Source organism: Polypterus senegalus, chromosome 16, assembly GCF_016835505.1.
Source record: "Polypterus senegalus isolate Bchr_013 chromosome 16, ASM1683550v1, whole genome shotgun sequence".
Classification (NCBI taxonomy): domain Eukaryota; kingdom Metazoa; phylum Chordata; class Cladistia; order Polypteriformes; family Polypteridae; genus Polypterus; species Polypterus senegalus.
The window spans coordinates 71018325-71026214 of NC_053169.1; positions in this window are offsets into that span (position 1 = coordinate 71018325).

Genomic DNA, 7890 nt, shown 5'->3' on the forward strand with positions numbered 1-7890 from the left:
TAATGACGAATTAACTATGTCCAGAATATTGTCAATTAGCACGCCTGATATTTCTTTGAAAAACCTGGTTGGTATTGGGTCAAGGACACAGGTGGAGGGTTTCAGTTGAGAGATTATACTATGTAATTCAGGTAAATCTATCCTGGTGAAAGCATTTAATTTGTTTATAATGGAGTACCGGGGCTTTGGAGGTTCTGCAGTGTTGGGGAGATATACTATGTTATCTCTAATATCATTAATTTTTTGATTGAAAAATACAGCAATGTTCTCACAGGTTTCACTGGAAGTATTCTGGGGGCATTCCTTTGTGTTACCTGGGTTTAACAGACGATCAATTGTAGAAAATAAGACTCTGGGATTACTAGCATTGTTATTTATAATATTAGAGAAATAGCAGCCTCTCAAGACGGACAGTGTTATTGTATTCTGTTATTTTAGCCTTTAATATCTCATAATGGATAGTTAGTTTAGTTTTCCTCCATTTACGCTCAGCTCTACGACATGTTCTTTTAAAATCAGACACTCTTTGGGTCTTCCATGGAATAACAATACTAGAAGATTTTTAACTGTCTTTTCAGGTGCAACTATGTCAACAGCAGCTCTTACTTTAGAATTAAAGTTTTCCACTTTACTATTTACATTATCCTCGCTATTATAGTTGGCACTATAAACGGACTGATTGCTTAGAATGTTGTAAGCTTTAAAGCTGCTGATGAGTCAAAGAAGCGTTTTTTAACAAAATGCTTCTCATGAGTGTTTTCTATCTTTATTTCTATATTAAATAGTAGAAGGAAATGGTCTGATAGACCGATATCAATGACCTGCTTTATATCAACTTTAAGTCCTTTAGTAATCACCAAGTCTAAACATGACCTGCTTTATGTGTAGGCTGATTAACGAGCTGCCTCAAATCAAAAGAGTCCAGGAGGTTCATGAATTCCTTTACCTTTTGGTCACACTGATTGTCGACATGAAAGTTAAAGTCGCCGACTATTAAGAGTGTCATAGTTTGTAACTAAAATTGACATTAAGTCAGAGAATTCCTCAAGGAAAGACGCGTTATATTTAGGAGGTCTATACACGGATAATACTAGAACGTGAGAATCTCCATGAATAACAACGGCGAGATACTCAAAGGACTTAAATTTACCAAAACTAACATCTTTACATTTTAATCGGCTCGAGGAAATGTTTGCCAATCCGCCCCCCTTTTTGCCCTGGCGGTCTGCACGAGTAAAACTGTAATACGGAGGCGCAGATTCGATTAAAACTGCCGCCATTGAGTTAAGCCATGTTTCATTTAGTGCAATAAAATCAATCTTTCTATCACTAATAAGATCGTTTATAAAAAATGTCTTGTTAGTTAAAGCTCTAAAATTTAATAGTGCCATATTTAATGTTTCTGAAGGGCAGAGCTGAATTTTATGCGTGTTATTGGTAATCGGAACAAAAATTAAGTTATTTTTGTTAACGCCGCTCTGTGTGTACTTTTTATGTAATCTACAATCCGTTTTTATAGTCTTAATGCAGTGTTGATCTGAAGTAGTAATTTCAATTAAATTATTGGTGTTTATGCCGCACTGCCTAGATTTTTTACGTGCATTAAGATTTGTTATTAGATTATTAATGTTGTGCACTTTAACGGAAGACTCTGTTAAGCCATTATGTCCTATCAAAGCAGTAGCATTACGTAAGGGGTTAAAAGTAGAAGTAGACAGTCAAGATAGATGAATTATCTTAGCGATGTTTTCGGAGAGGACCTTCATGCAGTTGTAATCATGACGTGACTGTATAATGTGTCAAGCCTGAAGTCCAAATATAAAATAAACACTTTCACAAAAGGTACTAGTATAACAAAACAAGTGCACTTTTATTCAAGAATATAAACGAAGAAAAAAGAAAGCAGGTTACGGTAGGCGGTTCATACGACAGCTTGCATGGTGCAATGCTAAGAACTGCTAATTTCCAATCAAGAGCTTCTGGGATGGATGCTGGCAGCTTCTCAAGTTTACTGTTTTGAGTAGAGAGCTGTTCTTATCTATGCTAATAAAAGGCAAAGCCCTCACTGACTCATCACTAATTCTCCAACTTCCTGTGTAGGTAGAAGGCCGAAATTTGGCAGGCTCATTCCTTACAGCTTACTTACAAAAGTTAAGCAGGTTTCATTTCAAAATTCTACATGTAACGGTCATAATGGTCAACAACGTTCGCCATGTTGAACTTTCTTATTCATGGCCCCATCTTCACGAAATTTGGTAGGTGGCTTCCCTGCGCTAACCAAAACCGATGTACATACTTATTTCAGTGGTATGATGCCACTGTCGGCCGCCATATTGAAGTTTCCAATGTCACTAATTCTCCAACTTCCTGTGTAGGTAGAAGGCTGAAATTTGGCAGGCTCATTCCTTACAGCTTGCTTACAAAAGTTAAGCAGGTTTCATTTCGAAATTCTACGCGTAACGGTCATAATAGGTAGAAGGCTGAAATTTGGGACTTATTTCGATGGTATGATGCCACTGTCGGCCGCCATATTCAACGGTCTTTGTTACTTAAGGGCCCATCTTCAATAAATTTGGTACGCGGGTTCCCAACGCTAACTGAATCCTACTTACGTACATATATACGTTTATAGCCTGCAGCTCAGTCACCGTGTGAGACGGCATTGGGTCCCCCATCCCAACGCCTCCCACGTTGTTGGCTGCCTGCCTATATAAGGCTGTCCATCGCTCCAGTCTCTACAATCCCTTCCTTGCTTCGCCACGGAATTCACATCTCCCTGCTGATAACTACAGCCTTTTTATTTAATCCACGGCTTCTCCGCTGTTTTATTGTTCATTTATTACAATTATAGTTATTGTGTAGGTATTTTAGACTTAGTTTACATTGTTCAGGTACCCATTTCCTTACATATTGCACGGCCATATCAGGCTCACTCTTGATATCCGGAGGAACATTGTGTCTTATGTATTGAATAACTGATACAGGTTCAAGGTGTGGACTGATGACGGTACAGGAGAAAATTATACTACACAGGAGCACTATAAGAGTGAAATTCTGAAGCCTTTCACCTATGGTTCTGCATGTGAGTTGATGGCTGCCGCTGAATTGTTCGGTTGTCGCTTTCAAGTGTACTGAAATGGCCAAATATTTTACACTTTTCAACAACCGCCAATGCCTCTTAAACATCTTAGATTGACAGGTGACGATTTCAGTAGTGGACACTTCGATGTTTATGAATGTTTAAACTCTCAAAAGCTGGATTTGAAGTTATCGATGAAACCAGTTGTATGCTTACAACGCTTGACAGATGCAGAATGTCACTTCAACACAAGTCCTGCAAATACTGTTGTAATTGAAACACCCATGAAACTCAAACCGATTATTACAGCAGCAATCCAAGCTCTGAGATTTCAGACAAGATTACTGTTCACATGGCCAACTGTACGTTGCATGCTCAAGAGTAAGCTCAGCGCACAGCTTGGTCATATTACAACCGGAGGGCCGAACTGACAATGTGGTATACAAAGAGATCCTTAACAAATAATTATTAGTATATTTTCCTTCAGTGTAAAACTGTTTCATTTTCTTCTTAATAAAAATTTTAAGGCAGTACTTGCCATGGCTGGTATTTTGCTATATATATATATATATATATATATATATATATATATATATATATATATATGACAGCAACACTCATGACAATGACAATGTCAATCATGTTACGTTATTATTAAAATGTTTTCCTTTTCTTTTCATTACTTCTTTAACACACTTCTCTTTCATAAGCACGGGATTTTGCTAGTTGTTAATATTATGCAATAAAAACACACATTTTATTTGGGTCTGTAACAGCCGCTGTAAATGTATAGTACTGGTCAAAGTTACCGTCTTTTTTTTAGTTTGATTCTCACTCACATTCACACTCCCACAACACCTCCCTGCCCACCCCACCAAACCCAGATATGACGCTGTTTACAGGGAATTCTCAAATATCATATATACCTAAGTCTCCCTTTTTTTGTCAATACGGCTTTGACATCATGGATCAGAAGGAGCATACTAATTTAGCTTGAGCAGGAACACTCAAGCATAAGACTGAAAAAAAAAAAATTCACATCCACAGTCATTCTCAGTCATGCACAACACTCACATCCATGTCCACAGTTTTCCCAGTCCTGTTCGCTCACAAGATTTGTCGTGGTTTTTAAAAAGGGGGTGTAACACAACAAGTTTGTACCACGTCTTTATCTGAAAACGGCGTCAGATCAGAAAGTGTGGGGGGGGGGGTTGTTTGTCTGAAAGCTTGAACGTGAGTCGGACAATAAAACTGGGGGGCTGCACTGAAAAAGCTCCAGTTTTATTGTCTCAATCACGATCACTCTCTAACACCCTCCCCCCCGCCTCTCCTGATCTGACTCTAAGTAACAGCACCAGTGTAAATTCACACCCGATCTGACACTGTTCGTTTTCAAATAATATTGAATTAATGCGATGATGTTTTCTGATTAATTTTATACCTAATGTCCCATATATTTGTCTCTTTCTTTTTTATTCTCCGTGATGCGCCCACTTCGTGCACCAGAAGGCGTGAGCTTATTCAGTTGAGCAGGATCAATGCACATGTACTGTGCAAGGCATGCACGGGGGCTACTGTGAAAAGAAGAGTGTTCATGGCTCATATTGCAGAGGAACTTCGTCGTTGCATCTTACTAAAAAAGGCGATGGAAAAAGAAAAGGAGGATGCAACATCGACAAGTTTCTGTTTTGCATTAGTGCGATGATGTTTTCTGATTAATTTTATACCCAATGTCGCATATATTTGTCTCTTTCTTTTTTTTCTCCGTGCTGCGTTGACATTGTGCACCAGAAGGCGTGAGCTTCTTCATTGCAGCAGGAACACTCAATAAAACTGAATAAAAAAAAATAAAGTGGCGGTGAGATACGAAGAAGGCAGATTCACCAGCGTTTGTGTGTCAGCTTTTATCCCTCCAGATCAGAGAATGTCCATTTCCATTGCCTCAAAACACTACTCGCATCTACAGTTATTCCCATTTTCAAATAAAAACTAAAAGCATTAGATCCCTAGGGCGGTGTATGTATGGTGATCATGACTGAGAGAATAAAAGTGAAAAAAAAGGTAACTTTTACAAGTACAGTACTATAAATGTACACGGTCTGTTACAGGCGCAAACCAAATTTATGTGTGTACTGTATAATATTAACAATAAGAGCAGCTCACTACTGAAAACAGCAAATAAAGGAGACAGTCAGGATCGAACCGGGGACTCTTGATTCCAGTCGGCAATTCTTACCGCTATGCCAAGGAAGCTGTTGTATCATCCTTGAACCTTTTGTGAAAGTGTTTATTTGATCTTTGAATATTAGGCTTAACACATTATACACTTCATGTCTACATTTTGTCAATTATTACTAAAACATAAAAAAACGTTTCTGTTTTAAGAATGTGTTTACTGTACATGGATTGTTGTAGACACGGAACACACATGAAAAGCATATGATCCAAATAACGATATTGTATTTATAAAATGTGTGATTTTGCTTGACTACTCACTACAACTCCAAGCAACTGACATGCAGGTAAACAGACTTGAGCTGAGAAAACTGTGTGCTGGTGGGGGATGTGATAGCAGGCTGCTTGCTGTTTGCTGCTTATCAACACATTTACAAGAAAATTAAGACGCTGATGGAGAGGTGAGAAGCGATTTAAGGTGGGACGGATCTATGAGTTTTTTCATAGGCTCTGGTAATTCTAGTGTTAAATGTACCTCTTGATCTTTTATTTCCTGATGCAGCTTGTGTATTCTGCTGTCCATTTTAATGTCTGTCCATTTTAATTCGATCTGGCTCTTACATACAAAGGACGAGGCATGTGCCCAAAACATTAACATTTATATGTTACTTACATAAAAGCCAGATCAAATGTTATTTAACTATTTATCTTGAATTATTTACTTACTTCCTACAGTCACAAGTAGAGTGCGGAGCTTCCCATGTACATATACAAAGTACAGCAATGGCCAAAGTGCCAGTTTTTGATCCGATGTAGAACCGTTGCCATGTTTTGATGTTACCTCTGTTTTAGTGCGCCTTTGTAATAAAAGCAGTGTCAAATGCGTGGAAGATGGAATCGTGAACGCGGCTGACAGAATAAAACTGAATAAAAAAAAATAAAAAAAAAACCTAACCTTTACAAGTATCATAAATTACACTGGCTGTTACAGACTGGAATCAAATATATGTTTTTATTTTAAAATAGTAAGAATACGAGCAGCTCACTTCTCAAAATGGACTCATCCAGGATCAAACCTGTGAAGCTTTGATTACCAGTCAACAGTTGATACAGTTGCGCCACCGAAGCTCTCATAGCAACTGCGTGTCAATGTTGCTCCCAAACACAGGTTCTTTTTCTACAGTTATATTTTTGAATGGAAACGCATTTGTTCTGTTCTATTTGTACCATTTGTTAAAGTATTTCTTTGATATTTGGAATTCAGCCTTCACATATTATACACTTCATGTCTACATTTTGTCAATTATTACTAAAACATGAAAAACATTTCTGCTTTAACGATGTGTTTACATAGATCGTTGTAGACACGAAACACACATGAAATGCTAGTATTCCAAATAACGATAAAGTATTTGTAAAAGGTGTCACTTTGCTTGACTTCTCACTCTATACAACTCTAACCAACTGACATGCAGGTAAACAGACTTGAGCTGAGAAAACTGTGTGGGGTCGGGGATGTGATAGCAGGCTGCTTGCTGTTTGCTGCTTATCGACACATTTAAAGGACAAAAGATGCTGACGGAGAGGTGCAAAGTGTTTTAAGGTGGGATGGATCTACGAGTTTTTTTGTAGGCTCTGGTAATTCTAGTGTTAAATGAATACATTTGTAATATATTACTTACCTCATATACTGTAGTTTGTAGTGATGACTGATAAAACATTCTAAACTCATTTTTCCAGAAAAAAGCAGTTTGGATCATTTGCAGAGTGCTATCAACTGACAATGATCTTGTGCTGAATTTGTTTTAGTACATATTTAGAGTAAATGGACTAACTTTCAGGTTCAGTGCTATTGCAGTGTGTCCTATAGCTACAGACTGCACTAAGGCAAAGTGCAGTTGCAGTGTACTTGTTCAAGTCAGGAAGGGGAACAAAGCTGCATTCTAACTTAGGCTGCCTCATGAGCAGGTTAAACAGACTTAGTATGGTGGGTAATGTTACAAAACGTATTCTGCATGCACCAGGCACAAATGAAAAAGCACAAATATTAAATTAACAAGTATGGAAAAGCTAGTTTAATTTTTATTTCATTTTTAAAAATTTAAATGACAAAAAAATCTTACCAACAATGAAATTGTGTGAGGATTTTTTCAGTGTCTAATTTCAGAACTAGCTATTAAAATTCTGGAACAGACCAAGTTTGAAAGTTATTTGTTGGTGTCTATTTTACTTATTTTTAAAGTATTTATGAAATGTAAGCATGTGAATCTACTGTACTATAGTGTTTACTACATGCATAACCTTAAAATGTTACTTACAGACAGTAGAAAGCACAAACTATAGCCTTTCCTTAATCAAAAGTTCCATTATGAAAGAGAAGGCAAACTTGGAAGACCTATATATTTTTATTGTTTGCTGTTGCTAAAAGTATTCTCCACAAATAATATAAGTGGTTAGTGTTTTTTCAAGGAATATGTTTTTCCTTAATTTCTATGATATGCCCTTTTCATTGTCAGTCACTGTAGTGTTCCACTTACCCTTTCATCACTAATTTCAAATACCAGTTTATAAATCTCTTTTATATTTTAGCTCAAAAATCTTGTGGAATTCTCTTTTACCACATCAGACAAAATCTT